General features: G+C 39.3%; 1 long non-coding RNA gene across 1 annotated transcript; it reads right to left on the bottom strand.

The window, feature by feature from the left end:
- Window positions 1-3,155: 3,155 nt before the first annotated feature.
- On the bottom strand, window positions 3,156-22,685 carry LOC118498686. The gene is made up of 3 exons (XR_004901155.1): window positions 22,674-22,685; window positions 22,587-22,589; window positions 3,156-3,238 (listed from the first exon to the last, which is right to left on the bottom strand). It is a non-coding gene; the product is annotated as an uncharacterized LOC118498686 (long non-coding RNA).

Here is a 22,685-nt window from a genome sequence, read left to right as displayed (position 1 = left end):
AAGCAGAAAAAGAAAGTGAAGTTGTTGAGCATAAATCTCTTAACAGACACTTCCACAAATTTGCCTTTGGGGATGTTGAACTTTGCAAATTTCTTCGTCCTGTCCCTTCATTTTGTTTCTTCAGCTGGAAGTAGATGAAGTCCATATACAAGGAGACTTCTTTAACGAGATGTTACTGCCAACATCCACTTCAGATATAAACTGCCTCAGTTAAAGCAACGGGGCGTCTACAGAGAATTGAGCATAAAACCAGGAATAAAGGAGGAAGTTAACTTGGAAATGATCCTGACCAAGCATCTGAAGCGTTTTAGAAAAAGGAGCCATGTCTAAATTCTCCAGAGTGTATGGGTTAAGAGCGAGGGCTTTCCGAAATCGGAGTGTGGCATTGGGATGGGGACGAGCTCTAGCTGTCAGTGATGCTTCTTCCCCAGTGGGAACCTGCATAGGCTCGATGCTGGGATGTGGAGGAGAGCGTTCTGTGCCATTAACTGCTGGGGAACCTCAGATGTTTGAAGTTTCATGAGAATCATGAGCCAAATGAATGCTTATTTACCTAAAATGTTGATTCTTGGATGGATTACATGTTCCCCAAGGTTACATATCTAGTTATGGGAGGAGAATTCATATTGCTGGAGCACAGACTGCCTACCTATACAATAATGCCATCAAACGTTCACTCAGGTGGTGCTATGATGAAGAATGAATAGCATGCAAGCCACTCTACTTAATGTCTGACACCCAGTAGGGGAACCAATACAGGCAACGTCTCTTCTCCGAGTAATGAATAGCAAACAGTTTTAAGTGTAGACTCAGAGCAAGACAGATCTGAGTTAAAATTCTGCTTACTTCACTTTTTATGGGGTTTTTTTTTACTTTTTAAGTTTTTTTTTTTCTTTGTAAGATGGCAATATAATAGCACTGACCTCAGGGGCAGGATCCTTTTTAGGATACAATAAATGATCTGTGAATGGAACCTATTAATATAATTATAAATATTTTGCAGTAAAACTGATAAAGCATAACTAAACACATGGAAAGGGAGAATTAAGCGAGGCATATAAGTAAATGATTACTAACTGCTTTAGGGCCTTACATGCTTTTGCCTCACCCTGTGTACAAAAACAAATCAAAACAAAACTGAGTTTTGCAGTAGTAGGAAAATCTTTAATTAGCAAAACAGTGCCTAAGGAAGAACACCAAATATCCCTCTGTGTTCAGGCTGTAGCTTAAATACTTCCGTTGTAAATATAAATAATTTCCTACTGGTAATGATAAGTTAAGCAATAAAAAATGATTTGAAGACAGAACTGGCCAGAGCCTTACCAACACATGAGTCTTAGAGTATTCAAAGAATGCAACTTTCTCATTTAGAAAGAAAACATTAAAAAGGCATTATGCTCTAATCATAATATATTTGTGCAATCTGCCAACAAAATTTATCTTTTTTTCATGTTTTGTTCATGGTGATAATTCGTTATGAAGATAAAAACTCTTTTCACTCACAGTAACTCTAAGTACAAACCTGTGGAAAAAAATCTGAAGAGGTCTTATTGGGTAGAAATATGTATTTTAAATTGTGGAAATTAATTGTCCATCTGTGGTATTAGTTTAACTCTGGAGGAAAAAATAATGTAAATTACTTGTTACTTCTTTGCTAAGCTTCTGACAGCTTCTACATTTAAGATAATGTATAAAGTGTTAAAGAACAAGGAACATGCTTGAGTCTGAAATACACATTGTATTTTATGAGGAAATGAATTTATGTTGTATATATGTACTTGGCCTTTAAGGGTAAAAACTCTAAAAGCATAAACTATTCTAGTACTCTCTGCTTCTATAAAGGAAGATGGAAAACATTAAGTGCAGCACAATGAAATAGAACAGCAAGTCCAAACATAGCTATCTTATTCATAAAAACATACAAGATACAGATAAGAAGTTTCTTATGATAGGCATATTTTTGGCTTCATAAAAAATAATAAAGGAAGTATGATTTTCAGAGATGTTTAAGTAAATAATAGTATGCTATCACCACATTCTATCTTTCACATTATTATTCTTAGCTAGTTCACTATTCCTTTTTCCTGAACAAGAATACGAGTGCTATAAAGCCCCAAGAATCAGATCAGATTGTTCTAAATTTATCCCAGTAAGCATTTTCTGTATCGAGAAGTTCAAAGCCATTATATGGAAGCTATATTAAAAAACACACAAAAATAATTTTCTAAATATGAGTTTCTAGAGTTAATCTAAGTGGTACTTCTGTCTCCTTTTAGAAAGAGGTGGCATCCATTTAACTTCACATTTGTAAAACTTAAATCTTTTCAAAGGAGGAAACGGGAGACCAATAGAAGTAAAAAATTCTGGATAAAGTTGGAACCTAAGTGATCAACAGTGTAACTTCAGAGTTCTCTCTCTTCTCAGGATGATCCAAGGCCCGCATGTGCCTTGTTTCTTTCTGAAATGCTGTCCTCAATCTTCCATCCACTGACCTCTCTATCCGTCACCTCCGTTTCCTGGTCACTAAAGCAACAAAAGCCCTTCTGCTCATCACCACGGATGTTTGAAGTAAAAAAGAATGTCTTGCTAATTTCACTTAACAATTTCTTTAATCAGTCTTTTGAGGGGGGCAGAGCTCTGTGGAAAAGATGATAAAACGAACATCTCCCCTCTCCTGGAGCTTTCAGTTCTGGTAGAGGCAGAGACTCGGTAATCAAATAATACATTGTGTGCACGGTGGTAATTAAGAGGCATAAAGAAAAATAATGCAGGGGAACAGAGTGAAGGGAGGAAAGAAGATCCCATTTTTAACTGTATTTGAGAAAGACCTCTCTAATAAGGTGACATAAACAGAGAACTAAGGGAGCTTAGGGAACAAACTGAGTGGCCCTATCTGAGAAAAAGGGTTTCAGATGCAGAATACAGCAACTGCAAAGTGGTTGAGACAGGAGCAAATCTTGTGTGTATGAGTGGTGAGAGATGATGAGAGGGGAGAGAAGGGACGGACAGGAGGCCTGAGAAGTAGCCAGGGGCAAAGTCCTGGGGAATTGGGCTTGTGTTCTAATAGGGTAGGAGGGTTGGCTTTGCATTCTGACTTTTTTTTTAACTTATTGGGACAACATTGGTTGATAACATTGTATAAGTTTGTACTTATACATCAGGTGTACAATTGTATAATACACACTTTGTATATTGCATTGTGTGTCCACTACCCAAAGTCTAGTCTCCATCCAACACCCTGTATTTGACTTCCTTTACTCTCTTTATCCTACTCCATTTTCCATTCCCTTCTGGCAACCAACACTCTGTTGTATGTATCTATGAGTTTGTTTGTTTTGCTCATTAGTTACTTTCTGTTGTATGGTTTACATATGAGTGATATGGTTCTTTTCCTTTCCCATTTGACTTATTTTACTTAGCCTGATACTCTCAAGATTCAACCTTGTCATCACAAATGGCAGCGTTTCACCATTGGCATGGCTGAGTAGTATTCCATTGTATATAAGTACCACATCTTCTTTATCCAGTCATTCACTGAATGACACTTAGCTTTTTCCCACATCTTGGCTACCAGGAATAATGCTACAGTGAACACAGGGGCACATATATTGTCATGAATAAGTGTTCTAATAATTTTTCAGCAGACACTTACATTTCACAAGAGAGAATAATTAGGCCTTGAACTTCCGTACTTACAAGCATCAACAGAGCAGCAAAAGAAGAAGCCTTGGTTCTGATCTTCCCACCCACTCAGTGCATCTCTGCTTGGCAGGTGGCGAGAGGGAAGCTCCATGGAGGCGGCAGGCAGGCTCTGAGGGTCCTTGTCTTTACTTAGACATGGAGGAGTCGGGCTATGTCATTTAACTTGCCTTTAAATTTTTTATGGCATTTTCCAGTTTTATGACTGGTACACTTCTTTGCATTTCAAGACTCAAACCTAATCAAATGTGACTCTTCAGTGAAACAGCTGTCATTTTAAAGGTACAGATCCATCTTCACCAAAGTAAACAGGATCATTTGACTTCTTTTTGGATGAATTTTGAGGAGACTATCAACAACAAGCATAAATGAAATCTTTGTTACAACGAAATGAACCAAAATATTATTACCAGTAATTCTTTGTTTTTGTCGGTCAGTTCCTTGAATGAATCTTTTGTTTCACTGAAGGTAAAACTTAGCAAGACACTGTTGAAATTATAACACAGTGACTGAGGGAGATTAAAAACAACTTAGCCAAAAAAACATCTCTAAAAGTGGAGTGAAAGAATTTAAATCTATTTCTCTCCCTCCAAACAATGAACTGAGAGCTCCTGCAAAGAAAGGCTGGAAGATGCGTGTCCATTGTGCCATTATGAACTTGCTGTGCGCGTGTGGACTAAAGTGTCGATCTTAGAGTTCACTTATCCGTGCTTCTGAGAGCAAATACACATGCAATTGAATTTATGAACCACACCTTTCTGCAACTTCTTCTAATAATAAAGATTTACAAAGGATATATTTAGAATGAAAATGTAGCCACATTTACTCTACTTGGCTAATTTTTAGTATAAATTCAGGGGTTCTTTTAAATGTATTTTTCACAGCGAAATGGGAGAAGGTAGAATGGGATTGTGAGAGAAATTTGTTGGAGAGATCTGAGAATAAATCTTTCTTTTGCTGCTTAATGATTCTGTGATCCTGAAAAAATTTCTAATCACCTTTGAACTTATTTCTTCTTTCAAACTATATGAATGTAACATATGTTTTATTGATTTAATAATTAATTAATATAAGTAGTCCATAAATATTACTGCCTTCACCTGCTTCGAAGAGTGACCCTGAGGTACTGGCCTCATATAAAAGTGCAGAGAAAAGCACAAATCACCCTGTATGGGAAAACCAACCCGGTTGTCTTTCCCTCCTGTGTCTTTCTCTCCCATGTGTCCCTTTTACTGCTCACACAGAATGCTCTACTTCTGACACTTCTGATCACCATCTCTGTGGCAGTTTTCCCCCACACCAACCAATTCTCCACAGCACCAGCTAGGGGTCCTACAATTTTAACTTAATTTGAACCGTCAATTTGGAGATAGTATCAAATCCCACAAGTTAAGGGCTCGGGTCCCACAAGGCTGTCCCTGCCCTACGTCAGCTGCTAATCAGAAGTAGTTTGTCCCCACCTACAACTTCTGTTCAATTTGGCTACACAATCAGAGGTTCCCATGACCCCCTCCTCAGGTCTAGTTAATTTGCTGGAGCAGCTCACAGAACTCAAGGAAATGCATGTTTACCAGTTTATTAAAGGATATGATAAAGAGTACGGATGCGCAGCCCGATGAAGAGTTGAGAGCGAGGTCTGCAAGGGTCTGGCATGCAGGAGTGTCTGTCCCTGTGGAACTGGATGTCATCACCCTCCGGATGTGGATGTGTTCATTAACCCTCAAGTTCTCCAAACCCCATGCTGTTGGTGTTTCCAGAGGCTTTCTCAACTAGGTTTGATCAATCGTGAACTCCATTTCCAGTCCCTCTCTCCCCTCTACAGAAGTGGGGGTGGGGTGGGGTGGGACTGATAATATCAAACTTCTAATCATGGCTTGCTCATTCTTGTGGACAACCCCCACTGAGGAGCCTCCTCAGAGACACTTTGGTAAAATAAAAAATGCTGCTAGTGATTGTATCACTTACAAATTTACAGGGCTTAGGAATTCTGTGTCAGGGACAAGGCCAAAGACAAATATTAAAACAGGAAATGCTCCTTGTGCTCTTATCACTTGGGAGATTACAAGGGCTTTAGGGCTTTGTTCTAGGAATGAGAGGCAGAGACCAACATAAATATACTTTATCTCTTACATCCACATATACATATAAAATAAGAACAATTTTAGTTAAAACATTCATATGTTTTTCTATACCTCCTTAAGCTTTCTTTTCTTTGATAAATCAGTTAAGCTTATTAACCTCAAAAAGGAAACAACTTCTAAAATGGACTTTTTATTTTAGAACTTGGGTTTGTTGTGAAATAATCTGGTACACAGTATAAGATCATTTTTATGCCTTTGTTTATTCTATTTTAACCACTTTGAGTGTCCTGGTAGTTGCTGGGTTGAACTAGCCAATGGTGTTAATGGTTGGCAATTACAGGTGTTGCGTGTTGATTTAATCACACTGAGCCCCCCATGAGCTAATTCAGAGAAGTGAGACCTGGCAGGAAGAGAGACAGAGTGCCAAGGCCCACGGGAAGGGGACACTCTAAGTTGTAACCATTGGCACAGATTCAGGGGTCTTGTCCCAGCAATGTGCAGGGAAGCTGCTAAACTTGTTTTCCTGCTGAGGGGATCACCCTGATTATGGTCAATGAAAGCTTGGTGCCCCCTCTGTGAAAAAGATGGTAATGCGGGACTGGGAGCTTGAAAGACCCACCCTTGGTTCTGAAATTTCTAGATACAATGGAGTGAACAGAATAAAACTACAGTAGATAATGAGTGTGAGGGATGGTGAACACATGGAGATTCATGTACAGAAGGCATGGAAGCTTTGCATCCTTTCCCCATACCTTGCCCATCGGGCTGTTCCTCAGTTATACCCTTTATAACAAACTGGGACTCTAGTAAGTAAAATGTTTCTCTGCATTCTGTGAGAAACTCTAGCAAATTAATGGAACCCAAGGAGGAGGCAGTCATTAAAACCTCCAATCAAATAGCTACTTGGTCAGAAGCACAGGTGCAACCTGGACTTGCAACTGGCATCTGAAGTTCTGGCAGCGGGGACGGTCTTGTGACCTATAAGAAAAGTCTGAAATTCTTTACCTTATCAGTAGACATGACTTCATTAAGGACACGACCTCTGTCACAATATGATTCACTCTGAACTTTCCTCAAGAGCAATACCAAAGACTTCTTATTGGTACTTCCACATTATTTAGTTACTTTGCTAAGCTTTTTAACTAGAACTCAGAATTTTTAAGTTGTATCTCTTGGATATCTGAAAATATCTTTGTGTTACTTTTCTCTTCAATGTCAATTTGTTGAAAGTGAGTAGTAATTTTGGTGACTACATTTCCATCAAAGTTGTATAGGTGATTCCTTCGTCTTCTGACATATAATTGACATGTAAAATTGTGGAGGAAAAGTTTGCTACCTTTTATCAACTGTTTTCTATGTCCCAGCACCACTCTAAGTGTAAAATCACTCTTCAGGGACAACTTCATATTTTCTCTGCTTCTGATCAACCATCTTCTTCAGTATTTCATTTTTCTGTCCTTTACTGCTATACTCCGTGAGATACCATTACATTTTTTATCTCTGATATTTCTCAATGCCAAGTTTGCATTATATCTATCCAGTGTGCGTTTTCATTTTCTTTCTCATATTTTTATTTTCTTAATGTCTGCTTTTATCTTATAAGAATATTTTTCTACTTATGCTCTTTTTGTGTATTTCTATTCCTATTGTGTTTATATACACATAAACATATGTAATGACTATACATAATATATATTCTTCTGGTTCCCAAAGTAAATTAATTTCAGAATTTTTTTGAGCTCTAAAATTATGTTTGCTTCTCTTTGTTAGGAGACTTTGCCATAGAATCCATATTGTTTGTATTTTACATAATGACTGGCTACAATAAAGAAATGTATCTCCATACTTAGCATTTGCCAATCAATGAGATGTATGAAATGACCTTGGCTTAACTCCACTTACACTCTGTTCTTAAGTCCTTCTCTGATATACAGCTGGAAATCATGTCGATGTGCACAACACTTAATCTATTTTCCATATTCTTAGCACACTGCATCTAGGACAATTCTTCTAGATGGAAGTGTAATCCACTTTCATGTCCACTGCTGGTTCTACAATATATAATGTGATTCATCCATTCAACCCAAAACATCAACTATTAGCCAGGCACTACTCTTGGCTCTGAAAAAACAACAGTAAATTAAACAAACTCCCTGACCCCTTGGAACTTAAATTGTCATCATGGGAAATTGAAAACAAAATGAGTGGGTAATTACTCAGAATGTCAGATGATGATAAATGCTGAGGAGAAAACTGACACAGAGTGAGAGGAATAATATGGCCATTTGCACAGGGTCATTAGTGAAAGCCTTAATGAAAGGAGATAAGTGTGTACAGGCATGAAGGGAATGAGTGAGGCATGCAGCTGTCTCTGGGAAGATCATTATAAGCAAAGCCTGCAGCAAGTACCAAGGTCTTGAGTTGGAAGCATGACTGGTGGGTTTACAGAATTTTAAGGGGACCAGTGAAACTGGAATAGAGCGAAGAAGTGAGAAGTTAGAGGTAAGATAGGAGATGTAAAAGGTAGTAGGGAGATTGACATATTCCATAATGAGTAAATTTACAAAAGCACTGATGCTTGTTACTATATTCCATCAGAGCTATCCTTGCCACTACCCTCAGAGCTCCAAATGGGGAAAACGTTTACCTTTCAGAACATGGCATGCCATTGTCAATCTCCCTCCTGATTCTCCCCCAGCCTCTCTCACCATTACTGTTTCCTGTCTAGCTGTTTTCCAGAAGTTTTATCTCTAAGATGTGGTGATAAAAAAGGAATCTTTGAAAAAAAATGAGATCATGGGATCTTGGGACTGGAGTGGAAGCAACATTACGATTTACTCAAAGAGAAGTATCCATGCATTGTGATGACTCAGAGCTAGTTGCTTGGTTTACAGGTTATTACAGTCATTGAATTTATGAATGGGGCAGGTGTGGACAGGTGATGCTTTTCAACCTACTGTCTTGTGACTAGACTAACACTGTTCCAGGCCGAGTAGCACAGGGAGCTCCCTGAAAGACTCATTCAACATTGCATTTAGTGAAGAATGAATTTCTATTGGAATCATTCAATCTATTTACTGTTACTTTTAGTGTATATAAGTGTGTGCATGCATATGCATATTTTCTTTGTTTTCTCGGATTTCCTTGGTATTTCAGTTGGACATTGGGAAAGGTAGTAAGAGGAGATATTCATAAGATACCATTTAAATCCAAAAATAAAATCTAATTTTTAGATTTTTAGGGGTGGACTTCACAAGTTCAGAATATATCTAGGTTTAATAACAGAGCCTGAGACTCTGAGAAAAATGGTAATTTAAGAAGGTTGATATCTATGCAAAAATTAAATGTATTTCATTAGACTCAGATTCTCCCCAATCCAGAGGAAAGTCAAGATTCACAATGAGTCTGAAATGACTGCAGAGAGAGTGTTATAATGAGCTCAGCCACCAAATAAATGTATTGGGAAGAAGGAAGAAGGGGCGTACAATATAGAACACATATAGAAGACAGCAATAGATATGTAAGATAGGCCAGACAAAGCTTAAGCTTAAAAACATTGTAAAGTACATAAAATAAATATAATTAGGTATGTTCAGGTGAAAAACAAGAGAAAGCTTGCTTGGGGGTAAGAAAGTGTGAGAATGGATTCATAAGAATGATTAGCTGTTTGATCTCTTTTTAAGTTCTTTCTGTCAAATAAAATCACTCCGAGTAGAAATCTGGGAGAAAGGGAACATTAGCAGGAGGGAGCTAAAGGCCAAAACAGATGAATACACCTTCAGAGATCACCTATGAACTCGTCATTAGTTCAGGTCTCCTGTCTCCAGTCGGTTACATCCCAGGGGATGCAGGGGCTTGCAGATGAAATTGCTGAACAGCTGCCAGCCCCCACAAAGCAAGACCAAGTTATTGAATAGATGAACAAAAATCAGGCAACTTTTATTCCAGGGTTCAAACCCAGTAGAAAACATGTAAGCCACAAAATATACCCAGTGAGTCTGAGAACAGCCCTAGGGAAAGCAGCAGGGTGACCTACATGTTTACTTAGCAAAGGAAATGACTGTCAGTGAAGCCACCACAGATTAAATAAGAACAAGTTATCCCAGAGTCTATTTTTCTTAAAAAAAAAAAAAAAAAGAACTAAAACAGTACTTCAGCAAGGGGTAACTTTTTGCCAAAATTAAGGTTAGAAGGATCATGTTCTTATTTTACAAAATTAATAAAAACAGTAAAAATTTCATTTATGTGTGTTTTTATGAAATCAGAGTATATATTTTAAAATGGTATCTCCTTCAAGGAATAAAAAAACAGCCAACATTACAATCCATATTTACCTATTTTCTTGAATTCTGATCTCTTTCTTAGATTGTCTAGGAAAAATTTTTTTCTGTAATTTTTCTCTGCTGTGGCAGAATCCCTCAGAATATTTATGACTCACATTTTCTCCTATTTTGTTTTTACACGTTATCAAATTTAACTGAGAAACCATGAGAGAATTTAGTAAGATGGCTAAAGTAGAGAATAAATGAATAAATGCAATTGCTTTTGTAAAATAAATAGCAACCATTTAGAATATTGTGGATCATTCACAATAGCAGGGAATCATATAAAACTCATGAATAAATGTGACTAGAAATGTGTGAGACATACGACAATAAATCCCTGCTGAAAGACTCAGTACAATGCGTGAATGTATGGAGACCTGGACGTGGCCTGGGAAGAAAATACAATACTGTGCTCGTGTGAATTCTATCCAAATTCATATATTATGTATCATTTCACTTTTGAAGAGGACAGTCATTGGTGTTTGACATAAATGGCTCTGAAATTCACCTGGAAGAAAAAATGTAAAAATATTTAAGAAAATTCAGTTAAAAATGCTCTACCAGATATTCAGTTGCATCTTAAAAATACAATAATAAAAACAAAAAGTTCAGTGGAATTTTTCTCTGTGTTGAGATAATCGTCTTCATCCTCATCACTTACACTGGTTGACCGTCTACAATGGGCCAGCCACTATTCTGAGTTCTTTTGCATATGAGCTTGTTTAAGCCTAGTGATAATCCTGTATCATAGCTCTAATCTTGCTTTTAAACCCTAGTTTTTAGCAAGATGGTTTAACCCTACAGCGTAGTGCCAGAGTGAGCCTACTGAAGGAAATGAAGGAAGGGTCAACACTAACAGGCTGAAACAAACAAAATAAAAAGAACTGGACAGGGTTGTATGAATGGAAGGCATCACTGGAACTGGGGATTGGGAGCACTGTATGCTCCCTTCACTTCAACAAAACATCTATGATTCACATAAGAAAACAGGGACTATCGGGACTATTCCTGAAAACAGGTTTACTGCTAATCTCCCAGCACTACTCATGGGGCTCTCAGAGAAGCGCAGTGGCAGACATCAGTGGGAGAACTTGATATGCGGGGTAGACATTGTGCAAGGCATTGCAGTCTCGTGGTGAAGTGTTAGGCAATTCGAGGAACAGCAACCTGGGACCAGTTTTCATACAGAGATTCCAGATAGATGTCTTCAAGGTGTCTGAATTTGCAGGAAGAAGACCAGTGATACTCATGGCTTGAGAACCACAAATTATGGAATACAAACATCTTTCTCCTGTTTTTATATCTAGTGACGCAAGTTTCCTCTGGCCCGTCTTTTGAACGGTCGTAAACTTAAGACCACTGATGACTCATTATGTGATAGAATCCACCCTGACTCAGAACTCTGCTGAAGTGCGTAGACCAGGTGGCAAGGCGGGACCATTAGGGCCAGAACTCAGAGAAAGCATCGCACAGTTTGTGTGTAGGGAGTCTGGTTTCCCCTGAATGCGTTTTTAATCTTTCCCAGTTTCCCACTGCTACAGATGGTCAATGTGACAAGAGAAACCAGAGGAACTTTTCAAAGTGGAGTGATAGACAACAACCAGGAGAGGGCATGCACTCCCCAGGGTCACCAAAAAACACCACGCTAAAAGAGCAGACATTCAGATAGTTAAGAAAACAGTGATCTCAGGAGGCCAGAAATCTTAACGATGCCTGGGATATATAAGACCGTGTGCACATGTGTATTCCCTCTGGGAAGATAGTTTTTGAAATAGTAACTTAGTTGGGTGTCATATATTTATTAAAAATAAACACGTTCTATTATGTAGTAAAGGGAAAAGATACCTTTAGATTAAAAAGAACTTAATTCTATTTTTATAAGTTTGTATTAATAATACCAATGTATATCCTATACTTCTAGGACTTGTGTGAATGGAATATACTAGCAAAGACTTTTTTAAAAGACTTTATTTATTTACTTTTAGAGAGAGGGGAAGGGAGAGACAAGGAAAAGAAAACTCCAATGTGGGAGAAATACATCGATCTGTTGCCTCTAGCACTCCTGCAACTGGGCGCCTGGCCCACAATCCAGGCTTGTGCCCTGACCAGAAATAAAACTGGCAACTTTTCTGTTTGCAGGCTGGTGCTCAGTCCACTGAGCCACACCGACCAGGGCACAAAGACATTATTGATTGAAACCAAATTCTTAAGGAATTTCTGCAAAAATGCATTGACAGAAATATAACCCATGACCATCTGTAAATTATTCCAGTATTCCTAAATATGTTACCCAAGAAGTAGTTCAGGGAAGTGCCAAAAAGTTGAATTCACAGCTCAAATCTCTCTTCTTTCAGCATTGATCCATACCTCAGAGGTCACTCCGACACCCACAGGTGCCAGCTGCACTTCACTTTGAGTCATGGTAGCCTCGGTTGGACTGCCTATGATTAGGGCTCTGATTTAATAGTAAATTCCACCCCTCACACCTTGAGAGCCAACTTTCTCCCTGGGCCACCTGTTTTTATTTACTTACATCGGGGCCTGGACAACTCCCCCCATCACTCCCGAAGCCTCCGGTGCAGTGTTCCTGATCGGAAATTGGTTTCTGATAGAAGACCACAACAGACCTCTGGAGAGCAGATGCCTGGCAGAACTTACCAGGTTCCTTTCCCTGGTTCCCCAAGCACACCTCAGTCTCTACTTGTCATGGCTGATGTTGGAACACGTCCTCTCGAAAGCATCACAGCGCCACACAAAGACATTTACGTGAATGCTAACAGCAGTGTTATCCAGAAAAGCCAAAAACAGGAAGTAATCCAAATATTCATCAACAGCTGAATGTATTTTTTTTTGAAATGTGACATATCCATACAGTGGAATACTATTCTATTAAAAAAGAAAAGCTACTGATGCATGCCTCATCATGAATGAACCTTAAAAATATCATGTTAAGTGAAAGATGTCAGACACAGAAAAGTACCTGTTTTATAATTCCATTTATATGAAACGTCCAGACAAGAAAATGTATAGACAGACGGCAGGCCCGTGGTTGCCCAGGACTAGGGGTGGGAGTGAGGACTGGCGGGAAAGGGGCACAAGGGGACTTTCTGCAGCGATGTAGATCTTCTCATACTGGGTTGTGGTGATGGTTGCACAACTCTATAAATTTACTAGAATCACTGAGTTAGATATATAATTATAGTGGGTGAGTTTTATGTTATGCAAATTATACCTCAAAAAAGCTGCTAAAAATAAAAAAGCCTGACTGTGGTCTCTCTAGATTCTCTGCAGAATAGGATCCCCCTGCCCAGTAACGGGGTTGGCAGCATATGAGACAGGACATCAGATGGCCTGGAGACTGAGGGAATGTCTAAGGGGTCCAATGCTGGGGGTCATTTGTACTCACTCAGCAAGTGCTAGCAATACTTGGGTTTAAATATCAGTCCACCAAATCTGTGTGCAGAATTCAACAGGTCTCTGACTGGTGTGGCTCAGTGGACTGAGCACCAGCCAGTGAACCAAAGGGTCCTGGTTCGGTTCCCAGTCAGGGCACGTGCCTGGGTTGTGGGCCAGGTCAGGTCTCCAGTAGGGGGCATGCAAAAGGCAACCACACATGGATGTTTCTCTTCCTCTCCTTCTCCCTCCCTTCTCCTCTCTAAAATAAGTAAATAAAATCTTTAAAAAATTAACAGGTACCTTTTCTCTGTAACCTAAATCAATTCATATTTTCAATCTTCATCCGCTTGGCTGGTGAAACAATTATCCTCATTGCATATTGGAATTCCCACTTCTTGCTCACACTCTCAAATTAGACCACCGGGCCAAAACACTGGTGGTGGAGGTGGCTTGTGGCCTTTGGTCACCAGGGCGATTGTTACCGAAGCCCCCATGTTCACGACCCCTTCACGCCAGCAGCCCTCTGCTGTCTCAGCGCCAGCCTCAGGTGCAGGACTCTTTGCTGAGATGGACTGCGGCCCTTCCTAGACTACAGCTTGCAGATCAGTGACAGGAAGGCACATCTGTCCTGCAGATGTGCTGTTTGGCCTATGCTGTGGTTTAAAATCACTTTAGCCAACTTGTAAAAGTCAGGAGAATTCACTAAAAAGTCAAAATTTCTGGCTTCCCTGGAAAGTGAGAAAATCTAGCAATAATGGGTCACTTCTTCACATGGCAACAATCACAGGAGCTAGGACAGGGCTGTCCTTGTATCTGTCCTATTTGCCGAAGACCCATCCAACCTCAATGATCTCACTGCTGCAGAGGCAGAGTACCAGTTGACATTTAGTAATAGTTCCAAGATTCTTGTTTTATTTTTTTTTACACCAGGCCCTTTGCAACCATTTATGTGACCTGCTTTTGTCATATGAGGTGTTGGAGATGCCTGGTGCACCTGGAAGGTGCAGCCACTCCCCTTGCTGCCTGCCGGGCCCACCCCAGTAGACTGGACATTGTCTCCCGTGTTTCCCTCTCCCCCGCTGCTGCTAATCTCTTGCTAGTCTGTGAGGAGCCCTCTCTATCCATTTTTTAAAAGCTGTTTTGCTTTGACTAGCCAGCTCATTTTTAGCCTCTGGGGTTCAGCCTTTTAAAAACCCAAATAAGAAAATGCCTTTTGCTCAGGCAGCCGGGGCTTTGGCCCTTCCATAGACTTCTCTTGAGAAATGGGAGAAGATTCAACAATTTCTACTTGAAAGGATAGGGAAAGGAGGAGATATTATGGAGAGAGGGAGCATAGATGAATATCACAAGAGTAACTTCATTTTCAGGTATCTACTTAAGGGACATACTGAGTCAAGTCCCCTACCACTAGCACATTCCATCTTTTATTTAGAGGCAAAATACAATCGGCTCTGTGAGTTATTCTTCTCTGTATTTTCAGCAGTAACGTTGCTGGGCTGTTAATGCATAAGAAATATGTACTCATGGAGCTAAATGCCAGGGCATCCCCCAGTTGGGAACTAGCTGCTTTAACTCAGACCTTGGTTAGGAACTAGCTCCCCCTACCGGAATAAGCTGAGTCACTGGCTACCCGCTGCTGTCCGGGGGAATGCGTGCTGGGAAGCAAACCCAGCAGGGAGAGCAGATGTGGAGGAGGTCGGGAACCCAGGCTGGGAAGGGCCATGCCCCAGTGAATGCTCAGGTCAAAGGGAACTGCCAGGAGGCCACCAAAAGGAGCTCCATTCCCGAGGTCAACAATGAAAAAGCAGCTGGTTGTAGGCACTGTGCCAAGTGCACTCAGAGGGAGAAGAGGAATCCGTAGCCTGCACTTGGAGTGAACTCTGAGTATTTACAGATGGGAAAGCTGAGCTTTCTATAAACAGTCATGAAAGCGCAGAAACAAAGAAGCTGCATCCCAGTGCAGAATGTCATCAGGCCACCAGAAAAGAAATCCGCAGGCCTGACACTGTCCACAAGGGCTCCAGGCAGAGTGGACGCAATCGCATGGTCTCTGACCGGGCCGATACCAGACCTTGGGCTGACAGGCACAGGAAGCGGTTATCTAAAAGTTACTAAATGAGGCTAATGGCACTTATACCAGTGGTCTCCAGTAAGTCCTTTGGTGGATATCACTAACATGCACACATACATACATATTTAAGTCCATAAACAAGCACTTTCTCCCAGCTACCTAGGGTGAGAATTCTAATCTCCCTGGTGATGATAGCTAACATTCTAATTCTGGAGGCAGGCGCAACCCTCCTGGATGCTGCCCCCGCAGGGCCCGGTCGGGTCTGAGCCCACAGCACAAGTTTTATGCACAGCTCCTGAGACCAGAGCACCCGGCTCCACTCAGTTCTTAAACAAATCCCTCTTTTGCAGACTGGCTTCCTTACGGGGGAAAAAAAAAACTTGGATGATAATTACGAGGCACTCAAGCATTAATTACTTGATCAAGCTTGAGCTTGATAAATAATGAATGATAATGATAAGCCCAAATCATTACTCTCATCTGAACACAACTGACACAGAAGCAAAATAAGAAGACTTAGAAACAATCGACGGCCCTTGGGAAAGAAAAGAAATTGTGTTCCTGGGAGAGAAAAGACAAGTTATGAGAAACTAATAATGGGAAAAAGCCATCACGTGCCTTCAGGACTGATACTCCCAAGAGAAAGTCAAACTTAACTCAACTGTGGGCTGTTAAAATAACGCAGTACTTCTGTGCTGGCTGATAACAGTCTAAGAGCCCATGATTGTGAGAAGCAATAGGAGGAATCAATCGATCACTCCACACCAGCATGGCCACCGTGATTCTAAGACACATGAGCCCTTTGGTTACTAAAGCCGAGGTTGAGGGAAGTGGCCAGATATAATCTCCTGTTGTTTATTTCAAACATTGGTGTGGTGGCACAGCTAAATTGAGGAAGCTCTATTCTTTCTACTCTTTAGACTTTGCCTCACTGCCCAAGGGGCAACCAAGCTCCTTCCAGATATTAACTGGAAAGGCAACCAGTGACCAAAGACCTGAACAGATGATTGCATGAGATACATTTATGCACAGTGTGTTCACTTTCCTTCCAGTGGGTTTGGAGAGCTCTGTTTTACTGGGCTATTTAATCCCTGGTGGGGCACATTAACCTTGCAGAGAGGCGAAGGTCTGCAGGTATGGATGTCCAAGAAACTCCAGTTGACGTTGAGAAGAGCAGACTTATCAGCAAGTGAGCCCTGTGCCTGCAACCCTTCAGATTCACCTTCATGATTGGTCTCTGGGCAGAGGAGCCTCACTTGAGGCTGCCTGTCCTCCTGTTCCTGCTCTCCCATTTGATAGGGCCAACTGAGCCTTTGGTCCATCCCAGGTCACCTTTCACACTTTGTATTTCATCTTTATCATGTCCCTTCTACTTTTGCCACTTCTGTCTTTGTCCCATGTAGTAACTGAACTGGAATTAACTGTGTCCTTGCCATTGTGTAGGGTAAAACCACGTCCTGGCTAGATACTGACAAATCTAGCTCATTTCATCCCTTATCTTATGCCTCCCTGTCTTTCTCTCTTGTTTGTCCTTTGGTTCAAGTGCTCCCAGCACCAACTCCTGGCATGAACAGTATCTGGGTGGTATGGGCAGTATCAGCATGGTTCATGGCCAGGAGGGCAGTGAGGAAAGTAGAAAGAAGGACAGCAGGCAAACTCATTGTTTTGGGTGCCTGTCAGGATTCCAAGCAACTACTGATTATAAATTCAGGGAAAAAATCATTGGAAGAGACACAGTCAAAACAAAGCTCTGAGAGAAACAGCATTTAGCTAACCAGAGCTACATCTAATTATAGTTGGAAATTATTAGAATAATTTGATCAATAACTTTTCCTTGTTTATGTATTTTTCAATATATATATATATATGATCTAGACCTATGATGTCCAATATGCAGCCATTAACCTGATATAGCTCTTTAAACGTAAATTAATTAAAATTAACTCCAATTCAAAATAACATTCCTCAGTTGCACTAGTCACATTTTAAGCACTTGACAGCCACATGTGGCTAGTGACTACCATATTGGGCAGCAGAGATATAAAATGTTTCCAGCATCTCAAAAATTCTGTGTACTTTCATATGACAGGTTACCTCTCCCTCCACACCAAGTGAACAACTGCGCTGTGTCCTGCTTGTAGCCTGACCACACTGAAAATTTTCCTTTGTCGCTGTGGAGGTAGCTAACATGGTAGGGTGAGCCACCCATTTATGTAATGCTCTTGTAACTTCTGTTTCTGTTTTGCAAATATCGGATATACTATTTCCATCATACGTTAAAAAAAATTGATGATTCTCCTATGCCACCTTATGACTGCAGATTTGATCATATTTAATTTAGTATGAGTACCTCAACTCTCATTGTTACTTTTTACCCACCTACCCCCCAAATGCCCTGATCAGGCTCTCTATCTCTATCAAGGTCCATTAGTTTCCAAGAAGATGTTTTTCAAGTAGGAATTAGCTTGAGAACCTAGAGGTCCGACTTCATTCCCACTCTCCTACTGGAGCTTGCCAGAGACCCTGCACGTCTACTCCCTGTACCTCCAGCACCATCGGATCTGCAGGATTACACAGCCAAGCGAGAGGGAAGATTGCACCGCAGCCTGAATATGCGGCAGAGTCATCGCCAGTCTGAGCACCAAACAAAATCCTAGCCTTTTCCCATAATGTGGTTAATGAGTTACAGTCAGTATTCTCAGGTATGGCATAAACTGTCTCAAAAATCAAATAAGCCCAACAAAACACTATGCCTCTTTCCTAGTGGAGGTCCAAGATGTAAAAATGTTTTCTTTACATTAGAGGAGAATTCCTATCATGTACCAGATCAGTGGTTTACTAAATATTTTCAAATATTTCAGCACCTCTGGTATATATGTTTGTGACTAGAGTATCTAAAGAAAACGTTAATTCCTGTTCAACAAATATAATTAGCATACTGGTATTAAAATAGTGGACCCATGTGATATTCCCAGAAAAGTCAAGGCAATCAGGATTCCTCCAAAGTATAATACAACAACACAAAAAAGAATTAGCATGAAAATTCCAAAGCAAAATAATGAGTGTATACTGCTCTCTACTATGGGAAGAGAGCTCTCCTGTGTGCTTCCCTTCTCAAGGGATGAAGAAGGATGCACTGCCCCGCAGCAGCCACAGGCGGCGCTGGTCTGCTCCAGCAGAGACACCCCATGTAGCAACGCAGCTGCAATGAGGCCACTGTTTAATTACATTTGTCTGTTCCTCCCACAACACACTACCCCTGATGCAAACAGAAGAAAGAGAAGAACAAAAGTCAGAATGGAAATTAATGAAACAGCAGATAAAAAAAAGAGAGAAACTCAATGGAACAAAATGGTGAAATGATCAACAAAATTGACAAATCTTGAGCAAGACTAACTGGGAAAAAAAACAAAGGTTTGAATGAAGGAAGGAGCATCACTACTGACCTTAGAGAAAGAGGAAGGGTTTTGAAGGAATAATATAAATAATTGTATGTAAACAAATTAGATAATGCAGGTGAAATGAAAAAATTCCCAGAAAGAAAAGAACTGGAAAAACTAAAAAAGAGAAGAAATAGATTTAAATATGCCTATAATAAGTCAAAAAAATCAAATTAGTTAATTAAAAACTTTCTGCAAAGAAGAGTCTAAGACCAGATGGCTTCACTGGTGAATTCTACAAAATGTTTAAAGGAGAATAAACACCAATTCTTCATAAATTCTCAAAAAGTCAGAGAGAAAAGAATGATTCTTAATTCATTTGATGAGACCAGATGACACAAGAAAAATACAGATTAAAAAAGAGAAAAATACAGATCAACATCTCTTTTGAATATAGATGCGAAGATCTTCAATGTGGTATAGCAAATTGAATCCAGTAATATATAAAAAAGGGTTATACACCATGATTAAATGAAATTTATTTTGGGAATGCAAGGTTTGTTTTAACATATAAAAATTATTTAATGTAATATACCACGTGAATAGATTAAAGGATGAAAATTATATTATTATCTCAGATGCAGAAAAAACGACCTCATGGTTAAAAACAAAATACTCAATAAACTAGGAATAGGAAGAACTCTCTCAACCTGAAAGATAGGTTCTATGGGGAAAAAAGCCACACCCACACCTAGCATCGTACTGCCTCTAGCATTGTACCTGATGAAGAGACCCAATGTTTTCTACCTAAGTTGAGAAACAAGGCAAAGATGTCCACTTGTTTTACTGGAGGTTCTAGCTGAGGCATTTAGGCAAGAAAATAAAGGCATCCACACCAAAAAGAAAGAATCAAAACGATTTCTATTTTCAAGAGACACTATCTTGTTATAGCAATATGTTAAAACTAAAATCCACTAACAACTTTGAGAATGTTAGAATTAATAAATGAGTCAATTAAGGATGCAGAATAATATACAAAAATCAATTGTACTTCTGTATACTAACAATGGAATATTTCAAAACTAAAACTAATAAGAGAATTTATTTTCCAACAAAATCAAAAACAATAAAACTCAGGTGCAATTTGAAGACAGAGGTGTAATACTTGTACACTAAAAATACAAAAATTTTTGGAAGAAATTACAGTATCTAAACAAATGAAAAGCAATTTCATGATTATGGATTTAGGAGACTTAATATGGTCAAGATAGTAAAACTTCCCAAAGTGATGCACAAATTCAACCCAACATTTGTCAAATTTCTATATTCTGCTTCAGAAATTGATAAACTCGTCCTGAAGTATATATGGAAATTCAAGAGACCCACTATAGCCAAAACATCCTTAAATAAAAGAACAAAGGTGCAGGACTCATACTGCCCAATTTCAAAACTCAGTTCAGTAATCAAGAGGGGCTGAGGCTGGTCTGACAGTAGATGTAGAGATCAATGGACTAGAACTGAGAGTCCAAAAAATGCATCCTCACCTTTGTGTTCAATTGCTTTTCGACAAGGGAGCTGAGGCAATTCAATGGAGACAGAGTAGTCTCTTCCGTATATGGTGCTGGGACGCTGGATAGCCACATGCAGAATTAGGCTGTACTATTTCTCTTATGCCATACACAAAAAGTAACTCCCAGAACACAAACATAAATATACTAGCTAAAACTATAGAACTTATAGGAAAAAAACACAGATCAATTTTCATGATCTCACCAGGCAAAGCCTTCTTAGATATGCCACCAAAAGCGTAAGCAATGAAAGGAAAAATAAATTAGATGTCACCAAAATTAAAAGTATTTGTCTTTCAAATGACAGCACCAAGAAAGTGAAAAGACAACCTACAAAATAGGAAAAAAATGAATTACATCTCAATAAAGCAGTGTAGAAAAGGAAACTAATTTTTAAAAAACAGAATCGTGACCCAGACGCTGTGGCACATTCCGCGTGGGTTCACGGTTCCCACGTTGGTGCTGAGTCATAGTTTTACTTTTCTCATTGATTGTTTTTTTTTCACTTTAGCTCTCTCTAATCATATAGTGAGAGGGCAATGATGAAACAGGAGACGTTAAGAATGTGGCTTTTCTAGTAAACTTTAACTGGGAGTATTTGTCTAGATCTTGTGGAAAATTAAAAGAGCTTTCACTGAGAATGTTATTAGGCCTGAAATAAAAGCCTAAGGGTATATATAGCCTACTAATTATACAAACCAAAAGTACCTACATGGTTACCGTTTAATTATTTCATAAGATTTACAGCAAGTGTATGTAAAATACATATAGAGTAAAATATATCAGATTTTTAAAATCAATATTCTCACCTATTAGTTCCACAAAGAAAAAAATCCTCATGTATTTTTCAGAGAAGCATTAGAAAGGTCTTAGGTAATTATGTTATACCTCGCAAAATATTACCTCCAGATGGTAAAATAGCTCTGTTTTTGAAGTTAATATTTTAATAAATTATTCACCTTGGAGTACTAAGCATGTAGACTTTAAGTAGATTCCAAACTTAAACCATGCCTTAAATTCTTTTACCAGGATTACTAATATTCCCTGAAGTACTATTCATTTTCTAACTTGTTCACTTTCATTACTTAATATACTGTTGGGAATACTTTATCTTGGGCCATGTCTAGACATACAGATGGTTTTGATAAGTTCATTTGAAAAAGAAGCTGAGTTCAGGGAAACGGCTAATTATTTTTTTAAACTAAGCATATTTTCTTCTAAAGAATTTTACAAAATCAACTTGACTGAATTACTCACCTTTCAACTGGTTATTTTGGCACCAGGTAGTTCAGAAACTTCATGTTCTGTGATGGAAGTTTAATATTTAGCACAGAGATACTTAACAGAAACATGCCTTTGGCACCGGACGTGCAGGGTGGTGGGAGGAAACCTTGCTTTTAATGACTATCAGGTTAAACATTGTCAAATAAAGGTGTTCATTCTGACAAGCAAAAGCATATCCAAAATCTAAGCACCATTTTATTCCTAAGGGAAATAGAGCTCGCTGAGAAGGCTACCTAAGAATTACTTTTTGAAGTGTACACTGAAAAACATCTTTACATCAGGACAAATAATAGACATAATGACCAAAGGTGCAGCTTCCTCATGTGGCAGAAAGTAATGTTTATTTGCTGGAAGCGAAAGGTAAAGGTCAGAGCCTGACAAGCATCACTGCACACCTCTTGGCAAACACAGGAATGATTATTTCTTGTTGACTCTGGCAGACAAGATCCTGGGTTCTAAATTGAAGAACGGTGTGCATTGCTCACTCATTATGATTCTAGACCTCCAGGTTATGATTGTTCCTTTATCCTTTCGTTTAGTCAGCAAGTGGGAATAAATATTTGCTGAGCATCTATTATGTAGCAGTTCTAATTTAGGGGAACAAAATATAGAAGCCCAATACAATGCTCAGGGCAATTCTATGATGTGGGACGCTGGGACCCAATGTAATGACATAATGTATCCAAAGCCCTCACTCCCAAGTAGAAGGACCAGGATGGGAACAGTTTCCCCAGACTGTAAGGAGACTCTTTTCTACTTTGCTGGTTTATTTCTTAAAAGACATTCTCTTATTTTAATTGCAACTTACCTTTTATATTTAAAAAGATTTTAAAAAGCTCAGCATCCAACAACCAGATTTAATACAACACTTTACCCCTTTT

The sequence above is a fragment of the Phyllostomus discolor genome, chromosome 2 (assembly GCF_004126475.2).
Source record: "Phyllostomus discolor isolate MPI-MPIP mPhyDis1 chromosome 2, mPhyDis1.pri.v3, whole genome shotgun sequence".
Classification (NCBI taxonomy): Eukaryota; Metazoa; Chordata; class Mammalia; order Chiroptera; family Phyllostomidae; genus Phyllostomus; species Phyllostomus discolor.
This window is presented reverse-complemented; position numbering and strand designations above follow the sequence as displayed.